This window comes from Eulemur rufifrons, chromosome 7 (genome assembly GCF_041146395.1).
Source record: "Eulemur rufifrons isolate Redbay chromosome 7, OSU_ERuf_1, whole genome shotgun sequence".
Taxonomy (NCBI): Eukaryota; Metazoa; Chordata; class Mammalia; order Primates; family Lemuridae; genus Eulemur; species Eulemur rufifrons.
Genome location: NC_090989.1, coordinates 51,983,477 through 51,998,106, shown reverse-complemented (window position 1 = coordinate 51,998,106; position 14,630 = coordinate 51,983,477).

The following is a 14,630-nucleotide window of genomic DNA, read 5'->3' as shown; positions in this document are numbered from 1 at the left end:
GAAAATTGCTTTCAGAGCAGATTTATAAACCTTACTTAGCCAAGTGCTTGAGATGAGTCAGTGTTTTTAAGAAGAGTACAAGTAAGAAAAAATATTCTATATGGAGGCCTGGACAAGCGTGTTGTGGACTTCTAAAAGAGGTGACATGGCTAGAGTCCACTCTTGCCAGAGTACTGGAGAGCGGTGGGCCTGGAGGATGAAGGGCGCTGGTGTAGCACTGTGGTTGGGAGCGTGGGCCTGGGAGGCAGTAGAGGTGGGTGAACCCTATTTCGGTCACTTAGTAGCTGTGTGACTTCAAGCACTTATTTAATTTCCCAGATTTTCTATTTTATCATCTTTAAAATGGAGATAACAATTCCACCCCCTTCCCCACAGATTTATTGAAAATAAAAAATAAAATATGTTTTTAGGGCTATAGCACAATGTCTGGCAGGTAGAAAGCACTGATAAAGTGTGCCTATCATTTCCTAGGACGAACAGTGAAATGTTTTTTATGTTTTGCTAAGGGGTTTAGGTGTTTTTCTGAGATCTCCATAAACAATATGATCAATAAGTGTCTTAACCAGTTTTATGTTACTATAAAAGAATGCCACGGACTGGGCAACTTTTAATGAATAGAAATTTATTTGGCTCTCAGTTCTGGAGACTGGGAAGTCCTGGAGCATGGTGCCAGCATCTGGCGAGGGCTTTCATGCTGTGTCATGTTATGGGTGAAGGCAGGAGGGCAAGAGGGCAAGAGAGGGTGAGAGTGAACCAGCAAGAGAGGATCAAACTTGGATTTATAATTCACTCTTGTGATGCAAACCCATTCCCAGGACAACAACATTAATCCCTTCATGAGCGCAGAGCCTCATGGCCTAATCATCTCTTAATGGTTCAATAGCAATTGAATTTCAACATGATTTTGGATGGGACATTCAACCCATAACAGTAAGCAACATATTCAATTGATGTTTTTGCAAAATAGTACTGTGAAGGAGGGATTGGAAAGTCATGAAAGTAGAGATACAGAGAAAGTTTCAGGAACAATGTAAGAAATAATAAGATATTGCAGGAGTGAAGAAGAAATGACAGGTAACAAACATAAAGGAGATAAAATTGACTGGTCACTGATTAGTGGATGTAAGAAAGAAGGGTCTAGGATAATTTTGTTTTTGGCCTGGATAAATGGATGGCATCAATATCCAAGAAAAGGAATCTTAGAGTAAGCAGATTTTAGGCAAAAGTACTATTTTTGAGATGTTGGATTTGAGATGCCTTTGAAAGAGTCAGGTGATAGCATCTGACCTAATGCCCAGCACCCAGAAGAAAGCCTGGTTCATAGAAGGTGCTTATAAATATTTGGTGAATACATAACAGAAAAAATCTGGGAGCTATATCTTTTGTAAATAAAGCACGGATGTTAATGATATTATCCAAGAAGGATGAGAAGAAAGGCAAGGATAGACTTGTGGGGGCCCATGAACTTGTAGAGGGTGAGGAAAATAAAAGCAGTTCACAGAAGAGATGGAGAAGGACTTGCCAAAGAGTGAGAAGGAGCACAAGTGAAGGTGGTGTTTTGCAAGTTCAGGGTAGAGTTCCAAGTAGAAATGAGTCTTCTACAATGTTAACGTTCATAGAGAGGAAAAATAAGATCACAATGAAAAGAATACATATTTGATGTGGGATTAGTTATTTTCACCCTTGTCAAAGTACAGTTAATGGAGGCAGGGGCAAAAAATGGCTGAAGTGAGTTAAAAATAATTGGAGGTGAAGATGTGGTTATAGCAAATGATGACAGTGTGACTACTCTTTCAATGAACATGGTTGGCCCCATCCTCTACTCTGCTGTTGTGAATATTGATGGTTGGGAGGGGACAGGAATTGCTTGACCAAATTGGAAGAATTCAAAATAGTATTTTTAAAAAGATGTAGCTATTCTTTTAAAATTTCAGCCCAAAGTGAATGCCACTTTTACTGTAATTTAAAAAATGCAGTTAATTCTAGTGATATCTTTTGGGTGACAAAGGCAAATAAAATCAACTTGTAGCAAGTTATTAAATTTATATTCAATTTCAAAAGTAAAATGGTAAATGAAGTTGGTAAGAAACCCCTGATTTGAGTTCTTTCAGATTGTTTTGTTATTTACGTTCCAGACCCAGTGCTCCCAGTTTTAGAACCGAGGATAGAAATTGATTTCCATCATCTGGGGCAGAATACATGAAGATCTTTGGTTAAAGGAAGTTCAGCTTATAATATTCAAGTTTATTTTATTATTATTACTATTTTGAGACAGAGTCTCGCTCTGTTGCCCAGGCTAGAGTGCCATGGTATCAGCCTATCTCACAGCAACCTCAAACTCCTGGCTCAAGCAGTCCTCCCGCCTCAGCCTCCCAGAATGCTAAGAAATATTCGAGTTTATAATGACAATACAAAAACAGTCTTGATAGGTAAAATGAGCCATATATTTGTCTTTTAAAAACAATTAACTTCATTTATATGAGAGACAATTTTGAAGCTAAACTAGCATACTATTTCATCAATAGCATCTATATAAACTGCACCCTACATACAATAGTGAAGTCTTTTATTATAAATTTACAACCTGTACATTCTGATAAATTGAGGAATTTCTAAATGTCAAAGGATTGTCATAAGCAATATCTTCATTGAAATTGCTTTCTCACAAATAGGGTGCTCTCCTTTATTACTTCTATTGAATATATGTTTTGGAAATACTGTGTGTTAATTTCTGTGAAAAGTAATAATGCTATTTATTTGAAAGGTCCATTTTTCTGAGAATAAATCAATGCTTCTTAGTTGTCTAATCTGCAAACACTGTAGGTATAAATCAAGTTACAAATTAAGTTAGACACAGATTGATTTTGACAATTGCCTTCAAGTGAAATAGCCTAGACCCAATAAAATTCTCTCCATTGATTTCCAGAAATGGCATTTGTTATCGCCTCATGGTATTAATGCGATGGCCATGGCCTGGTATTTGTACTCAGCTGTGGTAGTAGAGTAAGCTTAAATTGATAAGATTGGATAAATAGCATTCTTCAGATGTTCTGGATGACAGCATATCTAATGTAATTGCATTTGTCTGCCAGTTTCTATCTGTTAGAGCACAAAAGATTTTGAACCATGCATAATTTTGATAGAGAAATTCAATTCACTTCCTCCCATAATATACTACAAATTATAAATTTTCATTACAACTATTCAATCACTTCAGAAAAGAATGCATTTTAAATCAGGTTCCATGCCAAATACCTCATTTATGAAGCTAAGCTGCTTAAAATTGGACAAATTGATTACCTTACTGAATATTGAAAATATTAGTTGGAAGCATTAAAACCATCTTTATTAGCTCTAAGATCTAGTAATACATATAATTGTGTAATAAATATTAAGAGCTACTAATGTACCAGCTTTAAAAGTGTGAGAATTCCCATTTGGTTAATTGTAGTGAATTGTCGGGATATGATTACGCAGGCCTGGGTGCTGAAACATGACTAAAACATTCAATAATCCTATCAACTCCTTAAGGCAGATAATAATTATCCCCATTAGATAGTCTGATGAGATATTTAGGACTAAAGACTGATAATAATGATGATTTATGCCTCTATGGCTACTTTTATTATAAGATCATGAAAGGTTATGTGGTCACTCACTAATTGTTAACCACAACCCCTTTATGAGCTAAATGGCTGGTATTTATTCATTGTTCCTTCAGTGTCTGATCACTTTTCAAGAGGCTAACATTTTAATCACTTTTGGCCCCAGTAAGTACATAACTTGAATATATAATGAACTATAAAATTTAGAAATTCATTGATATTTCACTTTAAAGATAACTCATTTTATCAAAAGTTTTATTCCTAACCCTGCACACTCTTCCTGTACTTTTTAATTTTAGATTTGACTCTATAGCTTTGCCAAGGTTTTCTGATATCTGTCACACAGAATCACAGAATCCCGATTAGAAGTTTTATGAATGTTATATAAATAGAATCATACAGTATATACACTTTTGGGAACTGGCTTTTTCACAAAGTCGAATTCTCTGAATAAACATCCACATTGTTGTTTGTATCAATAATCTGTTCCTTTTTATTGCTGAGAATTATTCTGTGGTATGGTTGTCCTCAATTTGTATAACTATCAATCTGTTGAAGAACATCTGGGTTGTTTACAGTTTGGGCTACAATGAACATGAACAATGGTGTACATGTTTTTGTGTGAACATTTTTGTTTCTCTGAGATAAATGCACAAGAATGCAATTGCTGGGTCATGTGATAATTACATATTTAGTTTTTAAAAATTGCAAAATTGTTTCTCAGAGTTTCCCACCAGCAATTATGAATGATTTAGTTTCTGCATATTCTTGCCACATTTGATGGTGTTGACTACCTTAGCCATTTTGATAAGTATGCAATGATATTTCACTGTACTTTTCATTTGAATTTCTTTAATGGATAATGATTTGAAAATTATTTCCTGTGTTATTTGTCGTGTGTATATTCTTTTCAGTGAAATGTATGTGCATGTCTTTTTTCCATTTCTAATTGGATTGTTTATTGTTTGGTTTTGAGAGTTCTTCTTATATTCTAGATAGCAGCCCTTTGTTGTACATGTGGCTTAGAAAATTTTCTCCTGGTATATAACTAGTCTTTTCATTCTCCTAACAGAATCTTTTGCAGAGCAAGAGTTTTTAATTTTGATGGCTTCTAATTTATGAATTTTTCCTTTTGTGTGTTATGCTTTTAGTGTCAATTCTAAGAACTCATTGCCTAGTTCTAGATCCAGATGACTTTCTCCTGTTTTTTTTTCTAAAAGTTTTATATTTTCCCAGTTTATGTGTAAGTACATTACACATTTTAGTTAGTTTTGCATAAGGCATGTGGTTTAGGTTGAGCTTTAGAATTTTTGTCTATGGATGCCAATTGCTCCAGGACCATTTGTTGAAAAGACTACTCTTCTTCCATTGAATTGCTTTTGCACTATTAGAAAAATCAATTGAGTGTGTTTTGTGGGTTTATTTCTAGGTTCTCTCTTCTGTTCCATCTATCTGTTGCTTCACCAATATTATACTCTCTTGTTATACAGACATATATTTGTCAGGATTGTTTTAGCTATTCTGGGACCTGTGCCTTTCTATATAAATTTTAGAATAAACTTGTCTGTGCATATAAAACACCTTGCTGAGATTTTTGATACGTATTATTTTAAACCATTTGCTACAGACTCAATGTTTGTGTTCCCTCTAAATTGAAACCTAATCGCAAATTTGATGGTATAAGGAGCAGGTGGGGTCTTTAGAGGGTGATTAGGTGATGATGGTGGAGCCTTCATGAATGAGATTAGTGCCCCAGAGACCTCCCTTGCTCCTTTCACATGAGGACACACCGAGAAGACGGCTGTCTATGAACCTGGAAGAGGGCTCCCACTCTGCTGGCACCTTGCTCTTGAACTTCCCAAAATCCATAACTGTTAGAAATAAATTTCTGTTTTTGGTAAGCTACCCAGTCTATGGTATTCTGTTATAGTGTCCTGAATCGACTAAGACATAAATTGGTACTCAGGAGTGGGCATGGTGCTGTAACAAATACTTAAAATATGGAAGTGGCTTTGGAACTGGGTAATGGGTAGAGGTAGAAGAGTTTTGACATGCATGCTAGAAAAAGCCTGCATTACTGTCTGTGAACAGACCATTAAGGACAATTCTGGTAAGGGCTCAGAAAGAAAAGAGGAACATTATAGAAAAAGCTTCAATCTTCTTAGAGAATACCTAAGTAGTCCTGAACAGAACGTTGGTAGAAATAGACGGTAAAGGACATTCTGATGAGATCACAGACAGGAATGAGGAACATGTTGGAAAGTGGAGTAGAGGCCATCCTTCTTATAAACTGGAAAAGAACTTGGCTGAACTGTGTTCATGTTCTGGTATTCTGTGGAAGATAGAACTTGTGAGTAATAAAATTGGGTATTTGGCTGAGGAAATTCCTAAGCAAAGTACTAAAGAAGTGACCTGGTTTCTCTTGACTGCTTATAGTAAAATGCAAGAAGAGAGAATGATTTAAAGACAGAATTATTAATAAAAAAGGAAGCAGAACTTAAAGGTTTGGGAAATTCTCAGCCTACCCATATTGTAAAAAATAAGAAAGCATGCTTGGGAGGGAAGACAAAGGGTGTGACCAAGGGACTGTTTGATAAGGAGTTAGTCATCTAAATAGAAGCCAGGACCTATTGTCCAAGGTAATGGAAGAACGATTTTGAAAGCAATTCAGAGATCATCAGAGCTGCTAGTCCCATTACAGGCCCAGAGTGCTAAGGGTGGCTGTTGCCTGTAGGATCTCAGTGCACCCTGCCTGGCACTGCCTCACATGGCAAGCTCTGCTCACTGCACTCCAGTACCCATACTGCTCCTTACTGCCCTAGGTATGGCTCTGGAGGGCCTTGGTGTGGCATGGGCTGCACCCAGCAGAGTCATTAGGATATATTGTCCCTACCTAGATTTCACAGCTTGGAGCCTCCCAGCAGAGCCACAGGGCCCAAGGAGATAATTGCCATGGGGGTGGGGCTGAGGCACACAGCTGCTGAAGGGGGGCAGGGCCACCCAAAGCCATGGGGATGGGGCTGCCTTGAGCCTTGGGGAAACCCTGCCTGGCAAAGCTATGGGGGTAGGACTGCCGTCCAAGTGTGTCTGGAAGGCAGACCTCTGCCCCAGTGAACTTTGAGGGCAAAGGATCCAGCCAAAGAGGATTACTCTTGAACTTGAAGGTCTAATGGAATTAGCCCCATTAGGTTTTGGACTTACTTGAGACCTATTACCCCTTTCTTCTAGCTGATTTGGAATAGGAATACTTATCCTATGCCCCGTCCTCCCACTGTATTTTGGAAGTGCATAACATGTCAGTTTCACAGGTTCATAGGTGGAGAGCAGTTTGCTTCAGGATGAATTGTACCTCGAGTCTCATCCATATCTGATTAGAATGATTTGAGACTTTGGACTTAGACTTTAAAGTTGATGCTGGGACAAGTTAAGGAAGGCTTTGGAGGCTGTTGAGATGGAATGAATGTATTTTTTGTACATAAGAAAGACGTAAATTTTGGGATCCAGGGGCAGAATGCTATAGACTGAATGTTTATGTCCACTCCCCACCCCACCCCCACAATTCATATATTGAAACCTAATCCCCAATGTGATGGCATTTGGAGATGGAGACTTTGGGAGATGATTAGCTCATGAAGGTGGAGCCCTCATGAATGGGATTAGTGCCTGTATAAAAGAGACCCCAGAGACCTCCTTTGCCCCTTCCACCATGTGAGGACATAGCAAAAACATCACCTTCTATGCTGGAGTTGGGGGAAGAGTGACGTGGGTATTTCCTCATAGCCACCCCAGCTGGGACTGTACTAGATCCACATGAAGCCAGCCCAGTCTTGCCCAAAGCCGATGGTGACTGCTTCCTGGCCACTTCTGACGTTTATTTAAAGCCTAAGGGCTCTTTAGTCAGCAGGTGGTGAATCCTGCCAGGACTAGGTGCTTTCCTTCAGGGCAGCAGGTTCCCTTCTTGGCCTAAGGTGGGTCTAGAAATGCCTTCCAGCAAGTAAGGCCTAGAATCTGGGGCTCCAGGAGTCTGTTGGTACTTTATTTTACTGTAGCTGAGCTGGTACCTATGTTGCCAAAGTCCTCTGTACTCTTCCTTTTCATTTCCTCAAGTGGAAGAAGACTCTGCCTGAGCTGCACTGCCTGGAGTTGGGGGAGGGGTGTCACATGGTACTTGCTTGGCCATCACTGCTGTAGCCTCACTGCATCACATGCATCCCAAGTCCCCTGGCTCCAAGGCAGCACAGCCACAGGACTTGTCCAAGGTTTTCAGATTTGTGGCCTGACTGCCTTTCAAGTTTATTCCGGGTCCCAGGGTACTTTTGTCAGCCAGTGGTGGAGCCAGCTGGAACTCAGGTTTCTATTGCTGGGAGCCAGCTGGAAATTAGGTTTCTATTGCTAGGGCAGAGGATTTTCCTCTGACAGTGTTGGTCTAAATGCTCCCTCCATGGGTGCTGGCAGAATTCTGTCCTGTGCTGTGTTCCCCTGTGACAGGGTGTCCCTGAGTTCCAACCCAAAGTCCCACAGTCACTTCACTGTCTCTCCCTTGGGTGCACAGATTCTCTGTCCACCAGGCACTGGCACAGTGGAGGTAGGAGAATGAGGGATGGGATAAGTAATGCAAGACTGTCTTTTCTGCTCTGTTTAGTGCCTCTTTCCTTGATATAATGTTAAAATCAGGGACTGTGATCACCCACCTGATTTTTGGTTCTTCTGAAGGTGCTTTCTTGTATGGATGGTTGTTGAATTTGGTGTTCCTGCAGAGGGAGGATCAATGGAAGGTTCTATTTGGCCATCTTGCTCTGTCCCCTCTCCTTCCTGCTTTTAAATATCATTGTGCTGAGTGTCAGATGATGTTCCAATTTTTGTTTTAATAATCCAATATGATTTATAAAATTCCTGACAGTCTATTTTATGTACTCATATTTGTGCTCTTTCAATGATCCTGCTTCCTTCCCAATGCTCCAAAGTGTCTTTCTTTTATTATTTCCTCTGTTTGAGGAATTTCTTTTAGACATTCTCTAAACGGAAGTCTGCTATCAATAACTTAGTTTAGTTTTCCTCTATCTAGAAATTTCTTTATTTCCCCTTTGTTTCTGAAGGATAAGTTTTACTGGCTAGAGATTACACAGTTGATTTTTCTTTTCTTTCTACACTTGAAAAACTCTGTCATCTTTTCCCTGGCCTCCATGGTTTCAGATAAGAAGTCTACTGGCATTCAAATTGGTTTGTCCTATACATAAAATGTTGTTTCTCTCTGGCTGCTTTTAAGATTTTGTTCATTGATAAGGCCTAGTTTTTGATAGGTCAGTAGAGTTGATTATCATTTACAATAATCTACTCTATGTTTCAAGATAGCTAGAAGAGAATAATTCAAATGTTTCTAGTATAAAGAATAGATAAATATTTAAGGTGATGGGTATCACAATTACACTGATTTGATTTTTACAAATTGTATGAACATACAAATGATCAATGTACCCCCAAATTATGTACATATATTATGTATCATTAAAAATGAAATTTAAAAAAGAAAAAGAAGATTTTTTTTCTTTTTCTTTAGTTTTTAGAAGTTTAATTGTTATGCATATTGAAATGGATTTCTTTGGGTTTATCATATATATGAGATTTGCTCAGATTCTTGCCTGTGTAGAATGTAGTGAGGAAGGGTAGTCTCAAGCCCAGCAGAAAACAAGAATGCTTTCTGTGGCATTTTATTGTCATTGGGATTTCTAATCAATCTTCCATTGCTGCTGGGCTCACCTGGTGGTGGTGTTGGGACTTTCATTTAACCTGGGGAAAAAAATGAGCCCATGTGGGTTGCCTTCTGTTGATAGGTTGGATGTTGGGAAATGCCAGGCCTGGGTTACCCTCTTCTGTTGAGTTAAAGGTCATTAAAAGGCCTACTGCTATGTTCTTGCAGGCCTGGAGTCCCTAATCAGTCTATTTTCCTCTCTCCATATTTCATTGTTCTCTTTTAATTTCCTCTTGCATTATTTACAGGGTTTATATTTGTACTTAGTGGAAAGGAGCAAACGGAAACAAGTTTATGCCATGTTGTCTACTATGCACAATATATCTTAATTTTAGGAACTTTCCTGTGACGTGGGAAAAATTTCTTCCCTGCTGCTGCCTGCCATAGAAGATGTTTTTCTTTAGTAATTGGTGTTAGGGCTATGAAAATGTTTTGAAAATTCAGAAAGAGCACTTTAATATTATATTAATTTATAGTTCTATAAAAACTAAAATGAATTTGGAAAGATTATATTTCATGTTTTTTCCAGTGATTATGCTTTCCCTCTAGTTTTCCCCAAGAGTTTAATAAGCCATTCTTGAGTTTTTCTCCAAATTAAGGTTTAACCCCATAGTTTCTGGAACCATTGTACCCCTTTAAGAAATTTGCTTATATTCCCTATTTAATCTGAGATCTTTAAAAACTACATGAATTCTGTATCTCATACTTTGGGATATAATAGGTGAATAAGGAGACTTACATTATTTAAATAATTTAGATATACTTTTATTTCATTAAGTACATTTCCCCCTTTCTTTAGGTATCCCATACTGTTCTTTTTGATAGTGTTTTATAGGAGTTTCAATACTATCATTCATTTCATTGGTGAAAATGGAAGAAAAATAGGAGATGAACAGATCTGTGGTCTTTGTCATTTGTTAACAATGCACTATTTCCCCCCCAAAGGGGCCTATCCATCTTTAGAAATCCATTTATTCTGAATATAAGATTTGTTCTTTATGATATTCTCTATCATTTTTGCTTTAATGTTTACTCCAAAGCTGCTTCTTTCTGGGTTACACAAGTCTTACTATTTAATAGTTCTCCTAAGTGGAGAGAATTGGTTATTGTTATTATATAAGAAAAGTGGTTAATTTTTTCTCAAATATGAAATTAATACTATTGCATATAGATAATACATTATATTATGTGCTTCCCACCATATACATTGATAAAAAATGATCCATTATCCCATCAGAATGAAATCCCTTTGGGTGGTTTTTTTGTGTGTTTATGGATCTTGTTTTTATCTATCTGTACGATTTTATCTTTTTTCTTCTTAATAGGGGTAAAATTAGAATAATCCAACTAGTTGTATGAGATTTGAACCTAGACATTAGCCTCAAAGCAGTGTTTGGATTGAGCAAGCTAGCTATCGGACACTGTCACAAATCATAGTATGCAGAATTTTTGTCAACTGGATGGACTTTACAGTAGCGTTTAGAAATTGTTTTTTTCCCCTATTCAATAAATGGTGCTGGAAAAATTGGATAGCTACATGCAGAAGAATGAAATAGGACCCCTATCTCTTACCACTCACAAAAATCAATTCAAGATTGATAAAAGACTTAGACCTAAGGCATGAAACCATAAGAATTCTAGAGGAAAATGTAGGAAAAACTCTTCTAGAAGGATTGGCATTAATTCTTCTTTAAACTTTTGGGAGAATTCTACTTTTGATAGAATTTACCAGTGACAATATCTGGTTCTGGACTCTTCTTTGCAGGAAGGTTTTATTAGTGTTATTACTAATTCAATCTCTTTACTTGTTATATGTTTATTGAGATTTTCTGTTACTTCTTGAGTCAGTTTTAGTAGTTTGTGTCCAGGAATTTTTCATTTCATCCAGGTTATCTAATTTGTTGGCATATAACTTTTCATAGTATTACTTTATAATCTTTTCAATTCTGTAAAGCCAGCTATAATGTCCTCTCCTTTTCTTCCTGATCTTAGTATTTGAGTCTTCCCTTCTTTTATTTTGGTAACTTTGGCTAATGTCAATTTTGTTTTTTTTTTTGTCAATTTTGTTGATCTTTTCAAAAACTAATTTTACTGTCATTGATTTTTTTCTATGTTTTTCTATTTTCCATTTCATTAACTATGCTCTAATCTTTATTATTTTTTTCTTTCTGATTTCTTTGGTTTAGTTTGCTTATCTTTTCTATTTTCTTAACGTTGAGCATTAGGTTATTGATTTTATTTTATTTTTTAAAAAAAGTAGGCTTTTACAGCTATAAATTTCCTCATAAGCACTGCTTTTACTATGTCCCATAAATTTTGGAATGTTGTATCTTCATTTTCATTCATCTCAAAGTATTTTCTGATTTCTCTTGTGGAATCTTCTTTGATCTGTTTACTGTTTAGCAGTATGTTGTTTCACTTCCACATATTTATGAATTTCCCCATTTTTTCCTCTTTTGATTTTTAGTTTCATTCCATAGTCATTGGAGAACATAATTTTATGATTTCAATTCTTTTAAATATGTTAAGACTTGTTTTATTGCTTAACAAATTCTTTTAAATTCATTGAGACTTATTTTATGGTCTGTCCTTAAAAATATCCCTTGTGCAGTTGAGAAGAATATATTCTGCTGCTGTTGTGTGGAGTGTTCAGTAGATATCTGTTAGGTCTAGTTGCTGCTTTTCCTGTTGTTCATGTCTTCTTTTTCCTTGTTGCTCTTCTATCATTATTGAAAGTGGGCTATTAAAGTCTTCAACTATTATTATTGGACTATTTCTCTCTCCAATTCTGTCATGTTTTGCTTTTTAAATTTTTGGGCTCTGTTAAGTGTGTATATATTTATAAATGTTTTTCTTTTTCTCTGGTAACAATTTTTGTCTTAAAGTCTGTTTTGTCTGATATTAGCACAGCCACTCCAGCTCTCTGTTGGTTACTGTTTTAATGAGAAATCTTTTTTCATACTTTCACTTTTAATCTATTTTTGTCATGTAAGCAGCTTATAGTTGGATGCTATTTTATATTCATTTTGCCATAATGTCTTTTAACTGGGATGGTTAGTTCACGTGTATAATCCTCCTTCTTATACACAGGTCTTTGTACATTTATTTCCTTAAGATAAATTTTTGCAAGTATAATTATTATTTTAAAATAAATGCCTTTGATTTGTATTTCTTCCTGAAGAGTTTGTACAGTGTCTTGTCCCACAAAAAGAACATGTGAAACTAGGGATCTTAGAGTCTTAGAACTATACGGATCAGCTTTCTTGCATACCTGGCATGCCCAGACTCCTTCGGTGTTGCTAGTACACGCCTTTCAGGTTCAAATTTAACTAGTGAATTCACTAATTCACATTCTTAATTACCAACTCTTCTTTCCTTGACATTTAAGCTTTTACCAATGTATCATAACCTGTATCTTCAATCTTATTTCCCACCTTTTTCAACTATGTTGCACTATTGACTCAATACAAGCTCATCTACCTTTGTCTTTTTTAAAAACCTATTTTATTTCCTATTCTTAGAATGCCTCTACTTATACTTCTTTTGCCAACATTTCTCATCCTTTACAGGCTTATGGCTAAACCATTACTTTATCCATGAAATAATTCTTGATTCTTCCATTTAAAGTAAGTTTGCAATCATTTAAACCTTTACAGTGCTTTATACTTCCCTTATTACAACTACTTTACCACTTATTATAATTTTATAGTGGTCTTATGCCTCTGCATAATAGATTTTAATTTACTTAAAATAAAAAACAGTCTGCAATTTTTGTTTCTCCAAAGTGACAATATGTATCTTGTATGTAATAGCCAATCACACATTAATGAATTGAACCGATTATCTTGCAACTCTCTCCTTTCCATTTCTGTTCTGTGGTTGTTTGGGCTCTTAATACTTCCTGTCTTTCCTGATTTGATAACATCCTAACTGATTTGCCTGACTCCTCACTCTAAGCCAGTCTGCATATTGTGTGATAATAATTTTACAGCCCAAGGCAAATCATGTCTTGATTGTTCTCTACCTCAAACACAATATTGCCATTTAAATAAGATCTAGTCTTCTGAGTATGGCATCCTCTTGTCTCTTCACCTTGTCTACTCAGTGATACCCTCCTGAACTCCAAGCGTTTGTCTTGATCCCTTGAACAAGCTCCGTCATGTCATGGTACATATAGGAACAACATTAATAAGTCATACTGGGGTAACTGCATACAACTGCTTATGACAAAAATAATTGACATACGGTTTTTGGCTCCTTCAATCTTCACCCAGCTGCACCAAGAAGAGAATTTATTTAATCATAGCTGTAACCTATTTATGACACAACGTGGAGAAAGCTTTGTGTTATGCTTAAGTGAGCCTTGGCTTTCATTCCTGTTGTCTCTTTTTCTGGAAAACTTTTCCCTCCACCCATTCCATGTACTCCCCTTGCCACATTGCTTCCATTGTCAAAACGTATGTCTGTCTTGCAAGGCCTGACTCTGATATTGCCTCAACACCCTATCTGATTTCTTTCTTTAAAATAATTTTTGTATGAAATTATGTTTTCTTCATAGCATTTTATACACTTTTAATAAAACTACAGATAATCTCTCCAGTATTAGTTATATTTTTATTGCCTGCCTTCCCTTCATCTCCGTAAATTTGCAAATCTTTGGTTTACATTCTACTCAGTTTAATCTATTCACTTTTTAATCTTCCTTAGCTGACAAAACAGTAGCCTGCACACATAGACACAGAATAAACATTTTTTGAGTTGAATTGCTGAGTATCTCATAAAAGTAATATTTTATGCTATATGTAGTAGGAAACAATTAGATTGGTAGTATTTCTAGTCATTTCTTTTAAAAAAGAAGTCAATCTTGATTTTCTCATATCATGGTCTTAAAATCATTAGGTCAGTGGTTCTCAAACTTTAGTGTATATAGAATAACCTAGAGGGCTCATTGAAACACAGATTGCTAGGCACTAATCCTGGAGTTTCTGATTCATTAGGTGTGGGGGGTTTCTAAAATTAGCATTTCTAGCAAGTTTGCATGTGATGCTGATGTTGCTGGTCAAGGGATTACATACTGAAAATGTTGCATTAGGCTACGAATGTATTTATTGCTTTAGGAGGTCTTATAAAAATATCATTTTAGAAGGATATTCTTTGTACATGTGTGACAAGGTAGAATTGTTGGGGGTTACAATAAAACCAGAGGTTAGGCTTCCTGACCTCAACCATTCTTTGTTAGGCTTATGTGTAGGAAATGTTTACTCTTTATACTTGTT